Genomic DNA, 27322 nt, shown 5'->3' on the forward strand with positions numbered 1-27322 from the left:
GCAAGCAGACAGGTGTGGCTGTTACTTGGAAAAAGTCACAAAATCAATGACATTTCCTGTCGCCAGTAGGTGGCGCTCTGACTGTGAGGCAGTATAACAGTGCATATGTGTTCAGGAAGGAACTGTTATGAAGTATGGAAAGTTTGGAGCAGATCAGAGAAGAAACACTGCAGTTATAATAGTTTTGATGTTTATGGCAAAGGTTAAACTGACAGCTGTGTGAGGTGCATGTGAATGTGCCATATCTCCTCCTCCCTTTGTGTCCAGGCTGAAATGAGAGGAATTTACCTGGCATCGCATGCACCAGAGGCATGAGTTGAAGCCATTTTGACTCCACACAAACTCCGTCAAAATCTGTTTCCAGCTAGCATGCTAAGCTAACTAGCTTAGCTTCGTAGGCTCCCGGGAGATGATTCAGAGTTAAAATATTCAGAATAAAAGGTGAAGAGTACAAAGTCCATCCAGACAGGTTTATCCAGACATACAGAGACTCTGATGGATCAGTACTGGTGAAGCTAAAAGACACTTTCTCAACACCACGAAGGAACTCTTCTACTGACACTAGGCGCCATTGTTGAAAAGAGAACATCCGCAGCGACTCTTCTTCTTCTTCGTCTTTTAATTTTCGGCAGGCTGTATGCCTTTGCGGCACATTGCTGCCACCCACAGGACAAAAAATTATATAAATTAAAACTGCGAGCAGTGTCTTGACGGGCCCGAGCTCATATGCGGTCGTGGAGTGCCTGCGGTCACAGGGCAGTGTCGTGGACGCTGCCCTTGGCGCGGCCGCCTCTCCTGGCGCAAGTCCAGAACAAGCGATGGACACCGAAAGGCATCCGTCTGTCACGTGCGGTCGTGGAGTGCCTGCATTCACACGCGTGGCAGCCGCCTACCTGTGCAGCAGCCACCTCCTCGTGGCGCAAGTTTAGACACAAGCGATTGAATTAAAGCCATCTGTCTGTCACATGCACACATGTTCATGCCTTCATGACATCTCTCCTCCTCCCCCTAGTGTGACCTCTCCTCCTCCTCTCCCTGTGTCCTCCTTGCAAGCTGAAATGAGAGGAATTAGTTATAAAAAAAATCAGGTGTGGCTTTAACTTGGAAAAAGTCACAAAATCAATGACATTTCCTGTCGCCAGTAGGTGGCGCTCTGACTGTGAGTGAATATCAAAGTGCAGATGTGTTCAGGAAGGAACTCTTATCAGGTGTGGAAAGTTTGGAGCAGCTCAGAGAAGAAACACTAAAGTTATAATAGTTTGGATGTTTATGGCAGAGTTCAGCTGACAGCAGTGTGAGATGCATGTAAAGTGTGCCATCTCTCCTCCTCTCTGTGTCCAGGCTGAAATGAGAGGAATTTAAAAAAAGGAATTAAAAGTTTCATGACTGTTGATCTGCTGTGATCCAAAGTGAAACTACATTTCAGTCACAGAGCTCACACACATGTCTCTGCCTTCATGACATCTCTCCTCCTCCCCCTGTGTCCTCCTTGCAAGCGGAGATGAGAGGAATTAGTTAAAAAAAATCAGGTGTGTCTTTTACTTGGAAATATTCACAAAATCAATGACATTTCCTGCTGCCAGTAGGTGGCGCTCTGACTGTGAGTGAATATCAAGGTGCAGATGTGTTCAGAAAGGAACTCTTATCAGGTGTGGAAAGTTTGGAGCAGATCAGAGAACAAACACTGAAGTTATAATAGTTTGGATGTTAATGACAGAGTTCAGCTGACAGCTGTGTGAGATGCATGTAAAGTGTGTCATCTCTCCTCCTCTCTGTGTCCAGGCTGAAATGAGAGGAATTTAAAAAAAGGAATTAAAAGTGGCATGACTGTTGATCTGGTGTGATCCAAAGTGAAACTACATTTCAGTCACAGAGCTCACACACATGTTCATGCCTTCCTGACATCTCTCCTCCTCCACCTAGTGTGACCTCTCCTCCTCCCCCTGTGTCTTCCGTGCAAGCTGAAATGAGAGGAATTAGTTAAAAAGAATCAGGTGTGGCTTTAACTTGGAAAAAGTCACAAAATCAATGACATTTCCTGTCGCCAGTAGGTGGCGCTCTGACTGTGAGTGTATATCAAAGTGCAGATGTGTTCAGGAAGGAACTCTTATCAAGTCTGCACAGTTTGGAGCAGATCAGAGAAGAAACACTGAAGTTAATATGTTTATGGCAGAGTTCAAGTGACAGCTGTGTGAGATGCATGTGGAGATCATCTCTCCTCCTCCCTTTGTTTCCAGGCTGAAATTAGAGGAATTAAAAAAAGGAATTAAAAGTGGCATGGCTGTTGATCTGTTGAAGCTGCATGTGAGATTCACAGTTCTCCATGTGTCACTGACTGATCTCTCTCTGTCTCCATCTGGTGGTCGCTGTGCGCCTGTGTCTCTATGCCATCTCTCCTCCTGGCTGATTTACACACTTGGCTAAAAACATTTTTTTTACCTACTTTATCATGACTTGAGGCGGTGGGTCCAAGAGGCTTTTTTGTACAGCTCCACTTGCGCTATCTAGGAAAAAATATTTCATGCGTGTACGCCCTACCTAGAGGGGGGGCTGCTGCTTAGAATAAAGGCATAAAATCAGATTGAGTGAGAAACTGGCTGATTTACACACTTGGCTAAAAACATTTTTTTACCTACTTTATCATGACTTGAGGCTGTGGGTCCAAGAGGCTTTTTTGTACAGCTCCACTTGGGCTATCTAGGAAAAAATATTTCATGCGTGTACGCCCTACCTAGAGGGGGGGCTGCTGCTTAGAAAAAAGGCATAAAATCAGATTGAGTGAGAAACTGGCTGATTTACACACTTGGCTAAAAACATTTTTTTACCTACTTTATCATGACTTGAGGCTGTGGGTCCAAGAGGCTTTTTTGTACAGCTCCACTTGGGCTATCTAGGAAAAAATATTTCATGCGTGTACGCCCTACCTAGAGGGGGGGCTGTTGCTGAGAAGATGGGCATAAAATCGGTCACATTTCATTTTGCCATTAGGTGGCGCTCTACCTGTCAGTTAAAATTGCAATGCAGTTCTGTTCAGGACGTGATTGTTAACAAGCATGAATATTTTGGAGCAGATCGGAGAAGAAACGGTGAAGTTATAACAGCTTTAATGCCTATGGCGAAAGTTGAAAATAGTAGCGCAGTCAAGGCGTCGTTGTGGCCACGCCCCTAAATATTCTGGACATCTTTTACTAACTTTTTCTCCTTTAGGACTTTCCAACCACATTTTAAATTTTGGTATCGATCAGATCAACGGTATAATCAGTTTTTGATTTTGCGTGACCCCTGTGAATGGCCAAAAACAGGCAAAAACGGCCAAAAATGGCACTTTTTGGAAATTTGTGGCAGCGCCAAACATGACCCAATTTAAATGAAACTTGACATGCATGTTCTGTGAAGCTATTGCAACATAGGTTTCGAGTTTTGTAATTATGGGGGCAAAGGTTATAGAGTTATGCTAATTGCATTTTGGTAGCCCCACCCTCTAATGTTCATTGGCCGATATCTTCTGATAAAATGCATATTTTCGAAACCTTTTGGGACCATCCCCCCAGCTAGGTCTAAAGAGTATGCGTACCGAATTTCGTCCAAATCGGACCAACGGTTTCGGAGAAATGCGCAACTTCCTTTTTTTCATAAAATCCAAGATGGCGGAAAATTTTGCCAGGCGGACTTTTATACTCCCAGTGGCTTTTTTGTAGAGGAGACTTGCTTACACATGTGTGCAAAGTTTCATGTCAATCGGACTTACGGTGCGGCGAGGATGGCAAATCTCCCACTAGGTGGCGCTAGCGAGCAACTTTTTCCTGACCGACGCCAAATTCTCAAATTTTTCACCAGGCCCTATAGACACTCCAATTTGCGTTAGTTTTTTTTCAGGCGAAGACCCCCAAAACGCAGCTCGAACATGTGTAAGAATAATAAAAAACATTTGAATAACAATAGGGCTTCGCAGCCAATAGGGCTTCGCAGCCCGACGTTGTCGGCGCTCGGGCCCTAATAAATAAACCACCAAACAAAAATAAATAAATCAATCAAATTAAAAAAAATATATATATATTTCAAACGCAGTCAGTCCATCCTATTTCCATAGGAGTAATCCAGTGGCCGTTATGAAGTCCAGGACAGCTTTTTTAGTCCCAGGCTGGTTCTCAGTGGGATTAAGAAGGCTCTTTAGTGTAACCGGTGTTTCCACAGGCTTTCCACAGCTGCATACAGATGTTCCCTCTGTCGAGTGAGTCCAGTACATTCCATCAGGATATGTTTCACTGTTTGCTGTTTTTTACACACTCCACATAGTCCATTTTCATGTTTCCCAAGTTTTTGTAGGTCCCATGCGAGTCCGCAATGCCCCAGCCTCAGTCTGGTCATCATGACTGTATGCCTCCTTTCCTTTCCCAAAAAACACTGGCTCTTTGTCACTCTATTCTGCAAGCTGTAGTAATGCCTCCCCTTCTTTTCCTTATCCCACTCCTCCTGCCACACAGCCATGATGTTCTTTTTAATGATTGACCTACACTCAGTTATTCCCAGCCTCACTTTTACATCGATTTCTTCCCTTCTTAAAGCCCTTTTTGCTGCCCCATCAGCTAGCTCATTCCCCTCTATCCCCACATGAGCTGGGACCCACATAAACCCCACCGACTCTCCCACCTGCTCAATCCTGTACATCAGGGTAAGAAGCTCCACCATGAGGTCTGACCTGGTTCCAAGCCCTCCCTCCCTCAATGTCATCAGCACTGAAGCAGAGTCGGAGCATATCACAACTGACCCTGGCCTGACCTCCTCCACCCACTGCATAGCCCAGATTATTGCAAGTGTGGCATGAGGGTGGTATGTGCAAAATTAACAATTTAAATTGCGGATAAAGTGCTGCTCGACAACGCCACCTGGGGGAATTTCGCCCCCAGGAAATTAGTTTTAAAGGACACAAGTCCGAATGCACCCAGACAAGACGTGAGTTATGAAAATAATTAATTTTATTAATTCTCAATATAAAAATACAAGTTAAATAGTTTAGTCAGTGACATCCTACTCTTTTAAATGCTGCAATATTTCAACCACCTTTTCTTCACTCAGGTAACAGTGGCTCAAAAACAAAACAACTACACAATCAATTATATACAACAAATAAACCTTGGAATAAAGAAAACAAACATAACCATTAAACAAAAACAAAGAAAAGCAAACAGTTAATAGCACACAAAAGCAAAGCAATTAGTCATAATAAACTAAAAAAAGGAAACAATATTCATGCAAAACAATCAAACATACTAAGGATAATAAATCAGAGCTCACTGGTTGGCTACACAACGGTGGAGCACTTAAGGTCCAATAGGACCAATAGTAAGTGGGAAAGGGAGCAAGTAAACGGTGATCGTGAGACTGGACATTAAAACACTACAAGACAGCAGTAGAGTCCCGGTGCACCGAAGCGTCAGACGCCGGTAAGTGGAGCACCGCAGCGCACAGCCAGGCCGAGAGCGTACCTGGAAAGCATGCACAAAAGATTTCAATTTTAATACTAATCACTATCTGACCGAAAGGAGTAACCGGTACAGATCACATACCCCGAAGCACAGGTGCGGCTCTGCTAACACAGAGGAGAGGGAGAGCGACAAGCCACAGGTAAATCCTGGAGAGAGTGAATCCGCAGCACGGACAACTCCAATCCCACACAGCAGTAGCCAGCTGACCGCCACGCTGCAAGGCACAAGGATAAAGCAGGTGTAATGCCCAGAGACCGCAGAAATACCCCAATAGCGCAACACAAAGGACTTACAATTTCAAGGTGGAGAGGGTCCAGCAAAATCGGCGACGCCAACCGCCACACAGCTCAGACCACACACAGCGCCATGCCACGCCAAGATACCAGCCATGAGGGAGATGAAGGACAGACTGGATTAAATAGACACCTGCGCCAGGAGCGCTGGCGGCTCCGCCCTACAATCAGTGCAGCGCACTGACACACACCTGGTGTGGATCAAGCAAGGAGGAGGGGGAACGGTGGAAACTACCCGACCATCCTGTCACATTCTACCCCCAAATTTTGCATCGTCGCCCCGACGATGGGTAAAGCACAAAACACACTAGCACCAAGGCCGAAAGACCGCAGACTGTGCATTTGACACCGGCCGAGGAATATGATTCATGTTTGAATGTTGCCCAGCTGTTGACCGAGGAGTGTGACGCAGAACTGGCTGACCAGCAGGTGCTAGATGCCTCTGAGCAGAAGGAACTGCTGCAGGGGTCGCAGGAACAGGCCGACTGGCCAAAGCCTCCTGATGGGGCCTTGTGGACCCTGATAGCCTTGAGGCCCCAGAAACAAGTGGTGCGGGAGTGTCGGGAACCAGAACCCATAGATCACCCCCAAGAGAATCATCAGAGGTTTCTGAGGTCCTTGGAGGTTGAGAGACTGATGGAGAATAGGAACCGGTTCAGGACCGATCTGGGCCTTAAGCAGGTCACGATGGACGTTCTGGGTCTTCTGCAAATCATCCACTGGTGCAATGGTGTAGACAGGTCCGCCACCAGAAGGAGCTCTCAGGACCTGATAAACAACTGAGCTCCAGATGTCCTGGATCTTATGGCGACCCCTGGTACTGTGATCACGAAGGTAAACCAACTGGCCCACTGTAAGCGGAACATCACGTACCGCCTGATCATGGCGCTCTTTACGACGCTCAGCGGCCACCAGCAACCGCCCTCGAGCATTCCCAAAAGCCACCTGAAGCCTGGCCTGGTGCTCGACCAGCCAGTCTTCAACTCTCCCTGGCGCCGGGTCCTGGACACGACCCAGAAGGAAATCAATGGGGAGCTGGGGTTCACGACCGAACATTAAAAGATGTGGTGATTCGCCAGTACGCTGATGAGGGGTGGTATTGTAACAAAAAAGTACATGGGGAAGACAAGAGACCCAGTCACGTTTCTGTGAGGCTGGCAAGGTACGCAAGAGATTGTGGAGCGTCCTGTTAAACCGCTCACACTGCCCATTTCCAGCAGGGTGATACGGAGTAGTGCGTGACTTGCTGACCCCATACAGGTGACACAACTGCTGGATCAACAAGCTCTCGAAACTCCTGCCCTGATCAGAATGAATGCGACCTGGGACACCAAACCTAAAAAACCAGTCATTTAGCAAAACGTGGGCAACAGTGGATGCCCTCTGATCCCGAGTTGGGACAGCCACAGTGTACTTACTGAACACATCTGTCATCACCAGAACATTTTCAAAACCACTCTGCGAGGGCTCCAACATTGTAAAATCTATGGCTACAATCTCATTTGGCCGTGATGCCAATAAGTGCCCCATGAAGCTACCAGACACTGCTCTGGTGTCTTTCGCAACCTGGCAACGCTCACAACCTTGGACCCATTGCCTGATGTCAGAGGTCATCCCCGGCCAATAACAGCGCTGGCGCACAAGCTCTGTGGTGCGCTCCACACCCTGATGCCCATGTTCTTGATGGAGCTGTGTCAATATGTCCTGTTGAAGGACAGCTGGCAAGACAATCTGAAGGATTTCTTCCCCCCCATCTGAACGATGGACCCGGCGGTACAACACGCCCTCCTCTTCCACAAGACGAGCCCATTGTTTTAATAAAGTCAGAGCCAGCTTGGGGAGCTGCCTTCTCTCCTCTGATGTAGGCTGGATCTGCCTCCGCCAGAACGGCAAGATGTCCTTCAGGAGGGGATCAGCCTCCTGCAAAGCACAGAGGTCAGAGAAAGACTGAAGGGGAAAGACCGACACGACAGCCTGCGTTGCTGAAACCTGGCCAGAACGAGGCACTGACTGGAGGATTTCAGGGACAGAGGTGCTGGGCAAGACCTGCTCTGCTAAGTTAGCACTGGATGTGGGCAGCCGGGAGAGTGCGTCAGCATTTTTGTTGCTGCGACCAGATCGATACTTGATCCCAAAATCGAATGCTGCAAGTTGAGCAGCCCAGCGATGTTCAGCAGCCCCTAGTTTGGCTGATTGCAGATAGCTCAAGGGATTGTTATCAGTAAAAACCATGCACTTGTGCCCCAACAGGTACTCACGAAACTTCTCTGTCATAGCCCATTTTAAAGCGAGAAACTCCAACTTCATGGAGCTGTAGTTGACCATGTTCTGCTCCGTCGGTCGAAGGCCCCGACTTGCGTATGCTATTGGCCTAACACCACCTTCGGTCTCCTGTGAGAGTACAGCACCAAGTCCACTGTGGCTGGCATCCGTCTCTAAAATAAAAGGGCGTGAAAAATCAGCAAAAGCAAGCACAGGTGCAGAGGTCAATTTGAACTTGAGAGCCTCAAAGCTCTCTTCACACTCTGGAGTCCACGCAATCTGGAACACTTGTCCAGATCCCTTCTTGGACTTTGTACCAGCCAGCCTGGCCACCAATTTGTGCAACGGGCCAGCTAGCTTAGCAAAGCTTTCAACAAAACGCCGGTAATAACTGGCAAAGCCCAAAAATGAGCGCAGCTCCGACACCTGACTGGGACGCGGCCACTTGGCTACGGCTGCAATCTTCGCAGGATCAGTGGCAACACCCTGGTCAGAGATGATGTGACCTAAGTAGCTGACCTCTCGCCGGAAGAATGAACATTTTTCCAGTTTGACCTTTAGGCCTTCCCTCTGGAGACGATCCAGAACCACCTCCAGCCGTTGAACATGCTGGGAGACTGAAGAGGAGAACACAATGATGTCATCCAGATACAAAAGGAGAGACTGACACTGCTGGTCTCCAAACATCCTCTGCATCAGACACTGAAAAGTGCTTGGTGCATTGCACAGCCCGAACGGCATACGATTCCATTCAAAGAGGCCGAATGGTGTGCAAAAGGCGGTTTTCTGCTTATCCTGCTCTGAGACTGGTACCTGATGGTAACCGCTCGCTAGGTCAAGAGTGGAGAACCACTGGGCCCCAGAGAGCGCGTCTAGACTCTCCTCAATGGGAGGTAACGGAAAAGCATCCTTTCGCGTCTTTGCGTTAAGCAGGCGGTAGTCGACACACATGCGTAGACTGCCGTCCTTCTTCCGCACCAAGACAATTGGAGAGGCATAAGGACTGCTGCTTTCCCTTATCACCTGGGCTTCAAGAAGTTGATTTATATGAGTCTTGACTGCCTCATACTCTGAAGGTGGAACACGTCTGTACCTCTGCCGAACTGGGATGTCATCCATTAGGGGGATGTCATGTGAGACCAGATTGGTACAACCAAGATCATCCTCATGGGCAGAGAAGACTGAACTAAACCTCTGCAACAATGACCGGACCTGCACCTGCTCTGATTCTGCCAAACTAGACAAATCAACACATTTAATGTCACTGTGCCCTGAACCAGCTGCCACCTGAGAAGAAACAGTGGCAGAGGGTCTAACCTCTGTGACACCTGGGGGAAGACTGACCACTTCAGCTGGACTCAGGATGCCAAGACAGGTTCGTGGGTAGAGGACAATTTCGGTGGTCCCAACATTAACCACTGGGATGTAAGTTGTACCTCGCACAACCTGAATGAGACAGGGGGAAGCCAGCAACCCAGCAGGCAAACCAGACTCTGGGGGCTCGAAAAATAATGACTGCCCAGAGAACTGTTCTGGGCAAGTGCTAGCAACCATCTGCATTACCCCACCAGGGACACGCACCACTCTGGAGCCTCGAACTCTAGCAGCACCAGTGAATGGAGCATGGCGCTGATTAACCACCTGATGACATTGCTGCAAGGCCTGAATAACGGGATCAGGAGACTGTGTGACTGCAGGCAGGTTAAAAAATGAAAGGCCATGGGCTCCAAAGAGCTCTCGGTAGCAGCGACGAATGACATTCATCCCCAGAATCCCAGGGACAGAAGACCCAGTGCTGACAGGGTCCTTCACCACCAGAATACCACAACGAGGGATCGTCTTCCCACAAAGAATGACATCCAGTTCTAGGTAACCCAGGTAAGGAATAGCGAGACCATTAGCAGCCCGAAGCTGCAACCAATGACATGACTGGAGTCGATCATTCCCCCAAAGTGCAAAGTGCTCAAGAAAGAAGCTCTCAGTGACTGTAGACACCATTGACCCGGTGTCCACCAAGCAGGAAACAGTGACCCCACTCATGACAACGTCAATATTTGGACAGGATGCCATTAACCCGGCCGCAGCTGCTACCTGTGAGCCTGCTAACTCCCCATCTGAACTGTGGCTCGGCAGCTCAGTGGGCTCTAGTTTTCCGGCTGGCGACAGGAGTTGGAGGACCTGGCCACAGTAGAAGACAGACCAGCAGAGGGGCCAGCACGGACCCATTCTCCTTCGCAGTCCCTAGCAAAGTGACCAGGTTGGCGGCAGCGCCGGCAGATCACAGGACCACTACGTGAGGATCTAGCTGGTGGAAAGGAAGGCTGCATGGAGGCAACAGTGCGGGTGAGTTGATCGAGTTGTTCCTGCTGGCGTTTCAACAGTTCTTTTAATTCACCCAGCTCAGAGCCATGTGGAGAGACAGGAGGAGCTGACCGAGAACTGCCCTGCACACCATACTGCAGGCCGTACATGGAGGGAAGGGAGTGGCTGCTTTCCCTTGCACCCCCAGGGAATCCCTCTCTCTCCCACTGCCTACCTTCCCCCCGCACCTCCAACAGGGTAGCAGTGGGTTGGCGGCGAACAAACTGTTTCAGCTTCCGGCGAAGAACACTGTCCAAGACATGTTCCACAAACTGATCCCGAAGTAAGACCTCTGCATTAAGCAAACCATCAGGTGCACGTTTGTCTCACCTGCCCCATAAGAGCCATCAAAGCCAAGGAGAACTCCAACAATGTCTCTCCCTCCTGCTGCTTCCTGGAAAAGAAAGCCTCCTGCAAGGATATATATGACTTAACACAACCATACAAGCGCTCATTTTCTGCCCTTAGCTGGGCGACCAAATCTCTGAGCTGCTGCATCTCCTCCTCCATGACTGTAGGGGGCAAGCCGCACCAAAGCTTCACACCAAATGGAGTCCTGAAATAACAGGCAGGTTAAATATCTGGACAACTACTGCTGTCTTGTCTCTAAATACACAAAAAAACAAGGTTCAGTAATGTACGTCTCCCACTGACACAATACTGAGTAATTTTTTTTTTTTTTTTTTCAATTAAAAATATTATTTTACTAAAAATAAATCACGTCTGTCTCTAAGGGTGCAAATCCTGCCGACAACGCCAAGTGTGGCATGAGGGTGGTATGTGCAAAATTAACAATTTAAATTGCGGATAAAGTGCTGCTCGACAACGCCACCTGGGGGAATTTCGCCCCCAGGAAATTAGTTTTAAAGGACACAAGTCCGAATGCACCCAGACAAGACGTGAGTTATGAAAATAATTAATTTTATTCATTCTCAATATAAAAATACAAGTTAAATAGTTTAGTCAGTGACATCCTACTCTTTTAAATGCTGCAATATTTCAACCACCTTTTCTTCACTCAGGTAACAGTGGCTCAAAAACAAAACAACGACACAATCAATTATATACAACAAATAAACCTTGGAATAAAGAAAACAAACATAACCATTAAACAAAAACAAAGAAAAGCAAACAGTTAATAGCACACAAAAGCAAAGCAATTAGTCATAATAAACAAAAAAAAGGAAACAATATTCATGCAAAACAATCAATAAACATACTAAGGATAATAAATCAGAGCTCACTGGTTGGCTACACAACGGTGGAGCACTTAAGGTCCAATAGGACCAATAGTAAGTGGGAAAGGGAGCAAGTAAACGGTGATCGTGAGACTGGACATTAAAACACTACAAGACAGCAGTAGAGTCCCGGTGCACCGAAGCGTCAGACGCCGGTAAGTGGAGCACCGCAGCGCACAGCCAGGCCGAGAGCGTACCTGGAAAGCATGCACAAAAGATTTCAATTTTAATACTAATCACTATCTGACCGAAAGGAGTAACCGGTACAGATCACATACCCCGAAGCACAGGTGCGGCTCTGCTAACACAGAGGAGAGGGAGAGCGACAAGCCACAGGTAAATCCTGGAGAGAGTGAATCCGCAGCACGGACAACTCCAATCCCACACAGCAGTAGCCAGCTGACCGCCACGCTGCAAGGCACAAGGATAAAGCAGGTGTAATGCCCAGAGACCGCAGAAATACCCCAATAGCGCAACACAAAGGACTTACAATTTCAAGGTGGAGAGGGTCCGGCAAAATCGGCGACGCCAACCGCCACACAGCTCAGACCACACACAGCGCCATGCCACGCCAAGATACCAGCCATGAGGGAGATGAAGGACAGACTGGATTAAATAGATACCTGCGCCAGGAGCGCTGGCGGCTCCGCCCTACAATCAGTGCAGCGCACTGACACACACCTGGTGTGGATCAAGCAAGGAGGAGGGGGAACGGTGGAAACTACCCGACCATCCTGTCACACAAGCAGCTCTGTGGTGTAAACTGAAACCCCCTCAGACAGTCACCTATACTTAACAACATCCAAATCTGTGATGCAAAAAGCAAACCCAGACTTCCCAGTCCTTGGGTCTTGAGCCCCATCAGTATATATTTGTATGTACTGTCCCCACGTGTTATTTAGCCTTTCCTTTACAATTCCCCCAACTGTTGCAGTTCTCTCATGAGCTAACACACTTACATCTATCTCTGGCACTGGTAGAATCCATGGTGGTATAGTTGGCCAGTACACTACCGGGGCCACCCCCTCCTCCCCAAACTCCATCCTCCCCATTTCCTCATTGACTTTAAAAATGAAACATTCCCTTTTCACTCTTGCTCCTCCCCACTCCCATGCACCTTCCAAAGCCAGCTCCCCCACATTCTCCCCTTGATGTCCCCTTAATTTACAGATATACTGCATTGCCAGCTTAGACCTTCTGATACCCAATGGGGTCTCCCCCATTTCCACAAGTAAGGCTGCAATTGGGGTGGAACGGAAGGCCCCACAGACGACTCTCAGTGCCTTTGCCTGCACTACATCTAATTTCTTGAGAATTGTTTTTGCTGCCGTCCCGTGACACAAACACCCATAATCTATCCTCGATCTGACCATTGCCCTGTAAATCATCATCTGTGTATCCTGTTCAGCACCCCACAAACTTCCTGATAGGGACCGCATGACATTTATAACATTTCCACACTTGCTCACAATACTGTCTACGTGATTTTTGTAAGTCAGTCTTTCATCACAAACTACTCACAATAATTTCAACTCTTTTACCCTCTCTACTGCTTGCCCATACATTTGCAAACCTTGAGCGTCGCGATTTATTCTTCGTTTGGTCTTTTTTATGGCGGTTGGCAAACAACGTTGTGGTGCATCACCACCCTCCCTTTCTTGGTGCAAGAGCTGGTCCCAGCTCCATGGCAACACAACCTTGCTTCCTGGAATCGATACCCTGTAGGAAAAAAAAAAGATTGACCGTCTGCCTGTCCCTGCTCATCTGCTCTTTGTTTTAACTTCCTCATCTGACTCCCTAAACTCCAAGTAAACCAGTGTTATCCCTTGACCTCCCTTTCTTCATATCCTGGGTTCTTACTTTGTCTACAGGATGTATAACCATTTTAATAATGCAGATGATTGATGAAACAAATTAGAATGGTCGGTGGCGAACTTACCGGGCTGGCTGTCCGTTGGCCAGCTTACCAGGTGGTAAGGCTGGTTATTCTAAAACGACCGGTTCAGTTCCGCTCACAACCCGAGTCTTAAGTGAGGTCCCATCTCTGGTCTGTTACAGGTCTGTAGTCTCAGTGGGTCCAGCCCCCTATAGGCAGATTGAAAACATGAGGAACTGGTGTTGTAGTCTTACTCCCTCTAACCAAGCAGCCTCCGATAACGCAAAATGAGGATATTTGAGTAATCGGATGCTCTTTTTCAGAATAGAAATGCGGAGATCTCCCATCTCTGGGGAAAATGAGGAAATTATGCATGACCATTCAAAAATACTACCGGGTTTCTAACGACACAAAGCTTAATTCAAATGGGTGAAGTATTCCTTTCAGAATGTAATATTACAACATCGTGTATCAGAAGAGGTGATGCATGTGTGCAACGCTGCTGGGCTGAAACTTCTGGCTATCTTGAGTCTATGTAGCAAGTTTGGTGTTGATACAGAAAAATTTGGATTATTATTGCACACCTGCATACATTCTTAATCATGAATCAATAGTGTGGTTTTGAGAATATACTATGTTTTTGTTGGGTAATGTTTCACAATGATGGTCACATCATAGCATTAATTGAGCATTAGATAAGCATTAACAAACATTAACAGGTAACTAGTGGTCAAAAATCACTAAATCTGTTGAGCATCCTCCGGATGGGGTCCCGAGTCCATGTCCCAAGTTTGGTTTCCATACATGAAAGTGTTGCTGAGATATGGATTCACTTCCTGTTTTAACTGATGGTGGCGCTAGAGCTTTCAATGCAGACGCACAAAAATGATTTGAGTGATTGGAAAGGTATGCAGCAAAGAGCTGTAAGCATTGTAACCTGTACGCACGTTAATGAACTTAAGAGCAAATACGCATGTCCAATATTGAACTGATGGTGGCGCTAGAGCGTTCAATGCAGTGGCACACAAATTGATGAGTGATTGCAACGTTATGCAGCACAGAGTTGTAAGCAAAGTAAGCAGCATGCATTTCAAAGGATTTACAAGCATAAATGCATGTCAAACATTGAACTAGTGGTGGCGCTACAGCATTCAATGAAGAGGCCTGTAAATTGGTGTGAGTGACTGGGACAGTGTCTTGACTCCAGGTACCAAGTTTGGTTACGTTGAGTCAAAGCATCGGTGAGACGTCAGCTCATTTCCTGTTTGGCAGCCTCGCCGTCATTTTCAATTGCCTCTCACAGGAGAATAAACATGAATTTGAAAAATCTTTGAAATAACTTTTGTGCGGATTGGTCTTAAAATCATCTGTGTCAAGTTTCGAGCAAATTGAACGAACTTTGTGACCCGTGAAGGTTTTTAAAGCTTTCTGAGATAAATCCAATATATCGGAGGTCCAATAAGGCCGAAAGTGACGGACCATGTATCGTTGAACTTGGGTTGATCCAAGGATCACAACCCTACCTCTTTAGTGAAAATCAGACGCACGAGTCATGGTCCACATCAGGAATGCATGTCCAACTTTCACCCATTGGTGGGGCAAGAGTGTTGGGCATAGAGTTCTGTTAATTGGTGAGAGTGATCATGGAACAGTCCCGAATCTGTGTGCTGAATTTCATAACTTTTGACCAAGCGGTTCAATTTTCGGCCAAATTTTGACCCGTTGGTGGCGCTAGACGGCTGGGTTTAGAGGTCCGTAAATGAGTGTGAGTGGTCAGTACAGTGGTCCGAAACTTTCAGCCAAATTTCAGCACTTTTTACCAAGGCGTTCTATGGGCTGCCATAGACTTCAATGGCAGAGGAGTAATAATAAGAAAACATAGAATCACTAATAGGGGGTCTCGCAGCTTCGCTTCTTGACCCCCCAAAACAACATTAAAGAATAAGTTGCGCTGTAATGATGGGGCAGACACAGACCTGGCGTTCATCCACTTTATTTGTATCAATGCTGATGTACACTTACAAGATCTTGACAGGACCGTGTTCACAGAGGTCCAAAAAGCATAAGTTAGCATTTCTAATATACAAAAATTATGTGATCATATTTTAGCACAAATACAAACATCAGAAGTAGAATATATTTAAGAAATCAAACAAATCATCCAAAATATGTCATGAAAACGTGTGTCCTGCTGTGTGTTAAGTGTCCAGAGATAACTTCTGTTGTGATATGACACAATGAATAAAATGTTATTGAGTGAAACCTGTCACTTCCATCTTCTCCTCATGCAAATCTAGATAGCACAGTGCAAACTTCACTTCATTGCTATAGTTGATTAACCGTCAGCTGCCAGACTCTTATGTAACTGAAAGTTTTTCTCCTGTATGAGTTCTCATGTGTCCCTTCAGATGTCCATTTACAGTGAAACATTTACCACACACTGAACAGCTGAAAGGTTTTTCTCCTGTATGAGTTCTCATGTGTGTCTTCAGATTTCCATTTACAGTGAAACGTTTACCACACACTGAGCAGCTGAAAGGTTTTTCTCCTGTATGAGTTCTCATGTGTCCCTTCAGATGTCCATTTACAGTGAAACATTTACCACACACTGAGCAGCTGAAAGGTTTTTCTCCTGTATGAGTTCTCATGTGTGTCTTCAGATTTCCATTTACAGTGAAACGTTTACCACACACTGAGCAGCTGAAAGGTTTTTCTCCTGTATGAGTTCTCATGTGTCCCCTTAAATCATACATTTTAAGGAAACCTTTACCACACACGGAACAACTGAAATGTTTTCCTCCTGTATGAGTTCTCATGTGATCCTTCAGCTGTCCATTTAAAGTGAAACCTTTACCACACACTGAGCAGCTGAAAGGTTTTTCTCCTGTATGAGTTCTCATGTGTCCCCTTAAATCATACATTTTAATGAAACCTTTACCACACACGGAACGACTGAAATGTTTTCCTCCTGTATGAGTTCTCATGTGATCCTTCAGCTGTCCATTTAAAGTGAAACCTTTACCACACACTGAGCAGCTGAAAGGTTTTTCTCCTGTATGAGTTCTCATGTGTCTCTTCAGATTTTCATTTACAGTGAAACCTTTACCACACACGGAACAACTGAAAGGTTTTTCTCCTGTATGAGTTCTCATGTGTTTCTTCAGAGTACCATTGTCAGTGAAACATTTACCACACACTGAGCAGCTGAAAGGTTTTTCTCCTGTATGAGTTATCATGTGTGTCTTCAGATTTCCATTTACAGTGAAACCTTTACCACACACTGGGCAGCTGAAAGGTTTTTCTCCTGTATGAGTTCTCATGTGTTTCTTTAGATTTCCACTGATTCTAAATGTTTTCCAACACTGAGAGCAGTTAAATGGTTTCTTATCAGTTCTACATCTAAAATCACTGTCAGGATAATTTTTCAAAGCCTTTAAACCTGACCGAAGTTCTCTGGTCTCCTGCCAATCAGCACTGTCATCAGTCTGAAGTTCAGAAGAGCCTCCAGTATTGTCATCAGTCTCAGGTTCAGAACAGTCTCCAGTCTTGTCATCAGTATCTGTTTGTAAATGTGTATCTGAGTTCCTGGCTGGTTCTGGTCCCCCACAGTCCTCTTCAACAGCTTCTGTTTCCATCTGTTCAGTCGAGTCTCTGGCTGCAGCTGAAACCAGCCCTGAGGGCTGAGGTTTCTCTTCATCGTCATCTTCTTCACTCTTAACAGGGACAAGAGTCAACGAGAACTTGATACCAACCTCCTCCAGGCCTCGATGCTTCTCTCCTTGCTGACTGGTCCAGAGTTCTTCCTGTTCTTCTTTAATGTGTGGGGGGTGTGGGTCCTCCTGGTCCAGACTGGGGCTCCAATCCTGCTGCTCAAAAGGAACCTCGTCTTTAGTCACCAACAGCTGCTGGACGTCTGCAGGAAAACAATAAATACATACAGAATATAGAGACGTTTCAAACAGCAGAACAATCAGTCACCAGTACACTGTTTTTTTTCTGAAACAAAACAGGCAGACAGACAACCTGCAAAACTAAAATGCACCAGCAGTAATGCAGTCATCAGTAGCTTGAGATGAATACATTTGTTACAGTTTTTCATAATTGTTAATAACTTAAAACCTTTCATCTAAACTGTAAACACAAAACCCAGTTTTCAAACTACATTCACAAAACCTCTGATTCTTCTGGATAAATCAAACCATCACATACTGACTGTAATTGTGTTTAACTTCTGCAGCCTGTGGTCAGCATAATGCATCAGAAGTAAACGTTTTGGTCCTATGCGTGTTGCATGTTACCTCATGTCACACGTTAACGCAACTCAGATTAGAACACTGCCATACCTAACGTATAAAAAGTAAGCACCAACCTGCTCTGTGTAACCGGACTTCAGGCAGGAAAACAGCGTCAAGTAGCTTCCGCTGTCGCTCGTTCTCCTCTTTAGAACGAGAAAGTTCCTCCTCGTATTCTGCTACCGTTCTTTCAAACAGCCCAAATATCTCTTCAGCAGCCGCACTTAGTCGCTGCTCCACCAAAGCTCTCGTCACTTGGACTTTACTCATTTTCCCGCGACGAGAGAGACGTTTTGACTCCACACAAACTCCGTCAAAATCTGTTTCCAGCTAGCATGCTAAGCTAGCTAGCTTAGCTTCGTAGGCTCCCGGGAGATGATTCAGAGTTAAAATATTCAGAATAAAAGGTGAAGAGTACAAAGTCCATCCAGACAGGTTTATCCAGACACACAGAGACTCTGATGGATCAGTACTGGTGAAGCTAACAGACACTTTCTCAACACCACGAAGGAACTCTTCTACTGAAAAAAGGCGCCATTGTTGAAAAGAGAACATCCGGGTGCGTCGCGGTTTCTTCTTCGTTTGGTCTTTTTTAGCGGTTGGCAAACAACGTTGTGGTGCATCACCGCCACCAACCGGAAAACAAAAAAACTGTTTTGTGTCTGGATAAACCTGTCTGGATGGACTTTGTACAAAACGTTTACTTCTGATGCATTATGCTGACCACAGGCTGCAGAAGTTAAACACAATTACAGTCAGTATGTGATGGTTTGATTTATCCAGAAGAATCAGAGGTTTTGTGAATGTAGTTTGAAAACTGGGTTTTGTGTTTACAGTTTAGATGAAAGGTTGGAAGGTTTTAAGTTATTAACAATTATGAAAAACTGTAACAAATGTATTCATCTCAAGCTACTGATGACTGCATTACTGCTGGTGCATTTTAGTTTTGCAGGTTGTCTGTCTGGGGCGCATGGCGTCTGTCCGACTTCCCATTTCTCCGACTTCCCATTTCTCCGACCATACATTTCTATATTTTTTTGTCCATTAGTCCGACCTCCCATTTCCCCGACCTAAGTATGCCCGGTGTTACGACTCCCAGTAATTACGACAGTGTATTAGACCGACTAATCCGGCCCAGAAGCAGGATAGACTGAGATATCAACTTAATCTCCTGTATTTTGACGGCGCCACAGTGTAGTCAAAAGTGCGTGGGTCCTGCTCCTGTTCCTTTTATTTTTTAAAACATGTGCACAGATGTGATACAGTCAGTGAAAGCTTAATTAATAAACACAAAGTCTCGGCATCCGAAGGAGGAGATGCCTTGAACGGGAAGCAGACCGTGGTGGATTTCAATCACACACTGTTGCAACTTTAGAACATTTTATCCAGAAAGACTTACAAACACGGACCAAAACGGCTCCATAATACGCACAAAAATCCCAAAGAAACTAAAGTTAAAAAAGATAAAATAATAATCTCTGCATGACATTTTGTTCAGTGAAATCCACAGACAAGACGGCTGCAGAAGTGGGGCGTCAGTTTATTTTGAAAAGTGCTGGGGACAATAACCATATACTGGTTTGTTTTGAGGGGTGCTGGGTAGGCTGTTCCGTTAGTTTTGACTTTTGTTAACACTAGAGGTGATCCCGAATAGTCGTTGATTGGATTCGGAGGAGTCTCATTCACTGTTCATCAAATCATCGCAAAATGTGGTTATGAAAAAAAGACCGTACCATTCTGACTCCATAGGGGTACTCACTGCTGCTACATATAATGGCCGCGTTTCCCAGATTCGATCGTTCTTAAGGACTTAAGAAGGCTCTTAAGAAGGGTTCGGCTAAGAAGGAGCGCTAAGATACGGCTGTTTCCCAGACGCGTTCTTAACTGCCTTCTTAGGAGAACCTTAAGATCAAGCCAAAGATCTTCTTAAGAAGCTCTTAGTGGGAGCTGTCCACCGCGGTGGTGCTGAAACTGAATCAATGGATGCCAGGTAAATCGATCACCCACCTCTTTATCAGCGCATAAGTCACACACAGCGCCCCGTGGTCCCCCCACACAGGTGCAATTAGGCTATGCATGTATTGTGTGTGTGTGTGTGTGTGTGTGTGTGTGTGTGTGTGTGTGTGTGTGTGTGTGTGTGTGTTTGTACCAACAGTTGTATCCAAGTAGTAATCAAGCCCATTAGTGCATATATACCCCCGTGGATATAGGCACACACATGTGAGAATGGAAGAAAGCAGCAACAAGCGAACCAAGCGGGCACCGGCGTTCACCGCGGAGGAGATGGGCGTAGTGCTTCCTACCGATCCAGCATGGATCCACCAGGGAGGGATTGTGGATTGGAACAAGGGTGCCATCCACCACACCGATCACCCGGGGGGGACTACTTGATGAGAAAAACAGTGCAGGTATAAGAGTTATACACTCTGTGGTGTGTTATGATCTACATTTCAAGCACTCTTAGTTTTAGTATGTTTAAAGTCTTGTGGTTTTTTTTTTAATTATTTTAAATAACAGCAGGAGAAAGTGGTAACCCCTGTCAAATCTAAATTGTTTTCTTCAGGAATACCTGCAGCAAGAACACCCCGGCCTGAGGCAGATCATTGAGCGCTGTGGTGGGAGGTACCATGTCATCAGTAATCGTCAGCGTCAGGGCAGGGAGCAGGTCCGTGAGCTGCTGGAGAAGGTGAGACGTTGGCGTTGAGAACAATTTACGGCGTCAAGAGTAGAGTTTGCAGGCGTTTCGCAGCCCGTGTTGTGATTGGTTTCACTGATCGCACACCGATTATGGTTCTCATCTCGCAGTTGAATCAGTGTTGGTGTATAGTTAAAAACATTTGTAGATTTCTGTCTAGAACTTTTTTAAATCCACAAAGTGAAATTCTGTTTTATTGCATACTGGACGTGGTAGAGCTCTTTGTTTTATTTGTCAGAGAAGGTGGATGAGCATGCATGATTTCCCATCAACGCCCTGTTTCACACTTCTACAATCACACAGCCGTAGTGGGGACTACGTGCCACTATAATAGGGAATGTGAGTATGGGGGCATCTCCTAAATGTATTGTTTATCTTTTTATGTAACAGGTGGACAATATGGTGACGAAAAATGGGGTTTACTATATGAAATCAGCCCAGGAGCGAGAGCTGGAGAAACGGGTGAGCGACAGAAAGCGAGAACTTATGGAAAGTTACAGAGCTCAAAAGGAAGAGAGAAGAGAGACGGTCGCTGCAACGCACGTCCTAAACACTGAAACGCAGAGGAGGGTGGAGTACAGCAGCGCCTCGGAGAGGAGGAGGAGAGAGGAGAGGGCTGAGGTGGAGGGAAGTGTGGGTGTGAGCCAAAGATCTAACGGGCTTCATTCAACTCCAGCACCAGAGCAACAGCCAGAGCTGCATCACGACGGGCAGGTGGACAGGACGCCCAGTTTAAGACTAAATGCAGGTGAATGTATTCATTTTTTTTATCCCTGTTATTCTACATCACAATGCCATGTGTAAAAATGAAACCCACAGCACTCATATTTGCTGTATTCCCTCTGTAGATGGAGCTATACTCAAATGTCTGAGGTTAAATCAACTCCGAAAGTGGTCACAACTTGTGAGTCGCAGGCTCCCACTGTCTCATATTGCCCCTTAAAAGTGCACTGCTAATATGTTAGGATATTATTAAAAACACAAAATAAATCATTGCAATTTTCCACATTAAACTCTAACTCTCCGGTGATTGTTTTTCAGTTCACCACAGAATGAACAGCTTTGAAGAGAGATCCCCGGAGGCGTCTCCCACCTCCCTTCCTCGTACGCCCGTCTTTTCCTCTTCCCCCTCCACACCAACCCTCTCCTCCTCTCCCACCTCATTCCCCTCATCCTACTCTCCTTCCTCATTCGCCTCATCGCCCTCATCTTCGTCCTCTCCGGAGCTACGCCTGGTGCTGCTCGGGCGATCTGGAGCAGGCAAGAGTGCGGCTGGCAACAACATACTGGGGTGGGAGGAGTTTGAGTCACGGCCGTACAGTCTCAGAGCGATCACTCAGGAGTGTGAGAAAAAGAAAGCAGTGGTTGAAGGAAAACCGGTAAGTGTTTACCTGATGTTTTCAGTTCTTTTCACTCATCCCATCCATGTGCCATCCCATGTCCCTCCTCTACCATATCTAATCTTTTACACTCTTCTTGTTTTGTGTCATAAAACAATTAAATATTGCTGGTTTTCCATGAATCAACTCTTCATATTGCTGCATCTCTCCTCTCTCACCTGCAGGTGGCAGTGGTGGATACCCCAGACTGGTTCAATTCAGAACAAACCCCAGACAAGGTGCGAACTCAGATCTCCTCATGTGTTGCGTTGTCCAGTCCTGGTCCGCACGCCTTCCTCATGTGCGTCCCCCTAGACCAGCCTGCAAAGACCGAGCTGCAGGCTCTCGGGGCCCTCAAGGCTGTTTTTGGCCCAGAGGTGGTCTGAAAACACACCCTGCTCCTCTTTACGTACGCAGATAAACTGAGGGAGAGCGGGAAGGCAGGGAACGAGAGCGTGGAGGCGTACATCGCTGGTCAGCGGGGGGATTTGCTAAAGCTTGTGGAGAAATGCGGGACAGGTTCCATGTGATGGAGACGGGAGGAGGCGTGAGGGACAGGAGGAATGTGGCGGAGCTGCTGGAGAAGGTGGAGCAGATGGTGAAGGAAGGTGCTATTCTCATCCTGCTTTTCAGGAGGCGGAGGACAGAGTGAGGCAGAGGCAGGTAGAGATAGCAAGGGAGAGAAAGAGGGGAGAACTGGAGCTTAGCTCTGAACGACGGTTACTTTATCCCTACATGCAGCCTGTGGCCGAGGGAGAAGAGGAAGTGAGGGAGGATGAGATTGAGAAAACGAGGGATGAGGTGGAGATGAGTTTAAGAACAATGAAAATTGAGAGCCTTCCTCCTATTACACGCTCCACCATGTCGCCTTCACTTCTCCAATCCGTGATGGAGAAAATGGAGTATGGTGCAAAGATGTTACCCAAACTGTTGGCCGACAGCTCTGTGTGGGTCGGTGAGAGAGCGAAGAAGGTGAAAGGTAGTCCGGTGTGGGAGAACGTCGGCAGCAGAGCACAAAATGTCCACAAGATGGTGGCTGATAGTTCTGTATGGGGCAAGGTGGGAGAGAGTGCTGGACATATGTCCAAAGTAGTTGGAGATAAGGTGGGAGCGAGTGCTGGACATGCGTCCAAACTAGTAGGAGATAGAGTCCCCAAGGTGGTGGTGGATGGTTCTACATGGGTGGGATCTGGAGCAAAGTCTGTAGCGGCTAGTCCAGTGTGGGGAAAAGTTGGTTCAGGGGCCAAATCGGGGGCCATTCTGGTGGCAGACAGGTCCATGCGTGTCGGAGCTAGGATCGGAGCCGGGAAAAAGAATTTGGCACAGAGTCCTATGTGGGGAAAGGTAGGATCCGGGGCCAAAACCGGAGCTGCGCGAGTTGGAGCTGGAATTGGTGCCGGTGCAAAGAAGGTGGCGGAGAGTCCGGTGTGGGGGAAGGTGGGCTCTGGGGCCAAAGCAGGGGCCAAAATGGTGGCGGACAGCTCATTGTGGGAGAAAATTGGGACTACTGCTAAACAGGTGCCCAAGGCCGTCATAGCGGGCGCATTACTGGGTCTGGTACTCGGTGTGTTTTTGTGGGGTGTGATTGGTGGAGCCATCGGGGCCGCTGCTGGATCTGCGGTAACTGAAGTGGGCCGACGGAAACTCAGCAACAAAAACACGTTGGAAAAGCCGGGCGAGACTGCAAAAAATGCAGAGAGAACGGTGAACGATGGCATAGACTCTCTGGTGACACAAGGAGGAAAAGTACTGAAAACTGAATGAACAGATAATGTTTATAAAATGATTAACAAATGTAAAAACATTTGGTTGTGAATTAGTACCATCAGAGGGTATGACTCAAACACAAAGGCAAGGGTCGACACTCTTCTGTTCTTTTTTTTTTGTTGCTTTCTTTCTACACAAATGGACCACAAGTTCAAGGATTAATCTCAAAATACGTTTATTGCTATAAGTTTCATTCCAGCACTTATTGAATGAAAATGGGTATGACTTGTTTTAGGTGTGACTGCCACTCACGCTTAATCATATGAAGATTTGGACTAAATGAACTCTGCTAAACTTGGTTAAATCGATTTTAAAGTGTTCTTTGTTTGACCAACCAGTGAAAGTGGACAAGGCAACACAAGACAAAAAGGTACGGTTTAAAGGAGTCCTTTTTATTTATAGAAATATATAAAACTAATCAAGTCTATGGGGGAAGTAATTAAAAGAGTCTGGAGGAGGTGGCTGAGAGCGTGGCTCCGTGTGGCCTGGTGAGTGGCCGGGCTTCACTCACACAGGCTGGCAGGCTGGCTGGATCTGCTGGTCAGTTGGTGAACTGGTTCGGTGTCAAGGCTGTATCATCATTGCTGGCGCTATGTGCTGTGCTGCTTACAACTGCTGCAGACTGCTGCACTCCACTTCGTGGCTGTAAAGCGCTTCTGTTCAGCCCTTGAGGTTCCAACCTGACCCAGCGTCCAAAGTGACTCCAGCCTACGCCACACGCCACCTGTCACAGGGAAGATCAGAGGGAGGCTGAAGGAGAGAGTGTGTGTGGGTAATTAAGCTGGTTGCCGACCTATCCAGCACACCTGTTTCCAGTTAGCCCGTCACCATGCAATCACTGCAGACACACTCACAGCAAAATCCACCACAGTGTCACACCAATACAAAGATTACTAGCCGATACAGCTTTACCCTGTTACACCCCTCCCTGCTGAAACGGTCATTGTCCCAATGACCACTGTGCCACGGCACACTGGCTCTAACGGTCCTGGTAGCGCTGTGGGGGCATGCCTCTGGTCGCTCTGGTGGATCGTCTGGGCTCTGGAGTCCTGGACGCTGGTCTTGCCTCAGCATCTGTAGGAACCCAGAACCCAACCCATGGGGGCCCGACGGGACCCCTGTTTGAGGTCTGTGGCTGGGGGCTTATGGGCTGGATCACTCGATGATTCGGGCCATCTGACACCTGACCGGGGCCTTGCATCCCAGGCTGTAGTGGTGCTGACAGGGGTCTCAAGAGGTTACGATGCACAACTTTTTCAACATTTCTCCCCACTTGTCTGATGACATACACTGGAAGTTCGGGGTCTGGCTGCTTAATCACCATGTACGGTTGTTGCTCCCACTTATTGGCCAGTTTACCCCGGCCCTTGGCTCTCATGTCCTGTAAAAGTACCTGTTGGCCTGTGGTCAGTGGTGAGCCATCCGCCTTCTGGTCGTAGTAGGTCTTTTGTCTGGCCATCTCAGAGTCTCTGTGTTGTACGGCCCTTTCAAATGCGAGCTGCAGCCTCCGTTGGTGACATTTGACCCAATCCTCTGCTGATGAGCAGCCCACATTCTCTGAGAGTCCTAGGAGGCGGTCCTGTGGGAGAAATCCCTGCCTCCCAAACATTAAGTAGTGTGGGGGATAGCCAGTAGAGCTGTGCACTGTGTTGTTGTATACCTGTAACACTTCCGGGAGATGTTCATGCCAGTTCCTCTTGTCCTCCCCCAGGGTCCCCAGCAGTCCTAGGAGGGTCCTATTAAAGCGTTCACAAGCGCCATTTCCTGCTGGGTGGTAAGGCGTAGTGTGGCTTTTGGCCACTTTATGCAAGTTACAGAGTTCTTTCATGAGATGCGATTCAAAATTAGGGCCTTGGTCAGACAACAGACGTTTAGGTGCACCAAAAGGCTGGATTACTTTATTCCACAGTACCTTAGCTGTTGTTGTTGCTGTTTGGTCTCTGGTCGCTACTGCCCAGGCGTACTTGGTGAAGTGATCTACCATAACCAGCACATTGTGGTATGCTTCTTCTGGGTGACCTATGGACAAAATCTACAGACAATAATTCCAAGGGAGCAGAGGTCAAAATAGGGGTCAGAGGCGCAGGCCTAGAGTTAGGAGCCTTACGCAAAACACACTGCTGGCATCGTGCGCACCGATCTGTTACCTCCTTGGCCAATTGTGGCCAAAAAAACCTCCTCTGAATCAGAGAGACAGTCTTTTCAGGGCCCCAGTGTCCAGCCTGCTCATGATACAACTGCCAGATATAATGTCGCTCCCCTTCAGGAACCACATGTTGGGTTATGGGGTCAACTTCCTTTGGGTCCTGTCGTGTCCGACACAGCACTCCATCCACCAGGGAAAGCCGGGGCCAGTGACGCAGGATCTGCTGGACTGGCTTGGTCTCTCGTTGTCGCTCTCCTTTATTGGGCAGAAAGCCCCTTTGTACATACTTGATTACTCTGACCAAAGTGGGGTCCGCATTTTGAAGACTCCTCCACTGGTCAGGTGTCCTTTCCGGAAACAAGGGTATCCCCGGTGTAGCACTTTGAAGGCTCGGCTTTGTAATGTTCTTTCCTGCACCGATGCACAGTGCTTTCACAGTCCTGGCTCCAATATGGGTGAAAGCTGGTATCTCCAGCCCCTCTTTTCTCTCCTCAGAGTCTGATGTGGGGGCTTCTGGGGGAAAACGAGACAGAGCATCTGCACTTTGATTAGTACGTCCTGGTTTATATTTTATTTCAAACTGAAAGCTCGCCAGGCGCGCTGCCCATCTCTGCTCCAAGCTCCCAAGTTTAGCCGAGTTTAAGTGCACCAGAGGATTATTGTCCGTATATATAACAAATGGAGCACAGTGCAAGTATTCTGCAAATTTCTGGGTTACTGCCCAGGTCAAAGCCAAAAATTCCAGCTTAAAGGAGCTGTAATTTTTGTCGTTTTTCTCTGTGGGGCTTAAGGCCCGGCTGGCAAATGCAATTACCCTCCCTTTTCCATCCTGCACCTGACTCAGTACAGCTCCCAGGCCTCGGCTGCTGGCGTCTGTATACACGACAAAAGGAAGGTCAAAATCAGCATAAGCCAGTATTGGTGCAGAGGTTAGGGTCTTCTTTAGTGTGTCAAAAGCATCCTGACAAGTTGAGTCCCAGTTAGCAATTAGTTGATGACCTGAGGCTCTTGAGTGTTTTGGACTGATTCCTCTTAAGAGTTCGTTTAATGGTTTGGCTATTTTAGCAAAGTCTTTCACAAACCTGCGATAATAGCCGGCCAGTCCCAAAAAAGACTGTAGTTGTTTCACTGTCTTGGGGGTCGGCCATTCTTGAACACACTTCACCTTCTCGGGGTCTGGGGAGATCCCCTCTGCTGACACACGATGTCCCAAGTACTGCACTTCTTTTTTCAACAGGTGGCACTTGTCAGACTTTAATTTTAAGCCATGTTTTTTTCAGTTTGTCCAAAATGACATCCAAATGTTTTAGGTGTGAATCAAAGTCAGGAGAATATATTATGACATCATCAAGGTAAATCAACAAAGACTGTAGGTTGTGGTCTCCTAAACAGGTGTGCATTAACCTTTGGAATGTGGCAGGCGCATTTGACAACCCAAAAGGCATTCGGGTAAATTCATATAGCCCCATGGGAGTAACAAAGGCAGTCTTTTCCCTGTCGGCGGGGGCAACCTCAACCTGCCAATAT

At 46.9% G+C, this 27322-nt stretch overlaps 2 long non-coding RNA genes and 1 pseudogene across 3 annotated transcripts in view; 1 reads left to right on the plus strand and 2 right to left on the minus strand.

The window, feature by feature from the left end:
• Positions 1 to 27322, minus strand: part of LOC311010616 — an 87780-nt gene that overhangs the window by 36605 nt on the left and 23853 nt on the right. The gene's annotated exons all lie outside the window — the stretch shown is intronic.
• Positions 11386 to 12250, minus strand: LOC311010901. Its single transcript, XR_014596835.1, has 3 exons — positions 12131 to 12250; positions 11919 to 12051; positions 11386 to 11837 (listed from the first exon to the last, which is right to left on the minus strand). It is a non-coding gene; the product is annotated as an uncharacterized lncRNA (long non-coding RNA).
• Positions 20374 to 22412, plus strand: LOC311010821 (annotated as a pseudogene). Its single transcript has 4 exons — positions 20374 to 20494; positions 20894 to 21251; positions 21545 to 21882; positions 22068 to 22412. The product of its transcript is annotated as an uncharacterized misc_RNA (transcript).

This window comes from Eutrigla gurnardus (assembly GCF_963514095.1).
Source record: "Eutrigla gurnardus genome assembly, chromosome: 3".
Classification (NCBI taxonomy): domain Eukaryota; kingdom Metazoa; phylum Chordata; class Actinopteri; order Perciformes; family Triglidae; genus Eutrigla; species Eutrigla gurnardus.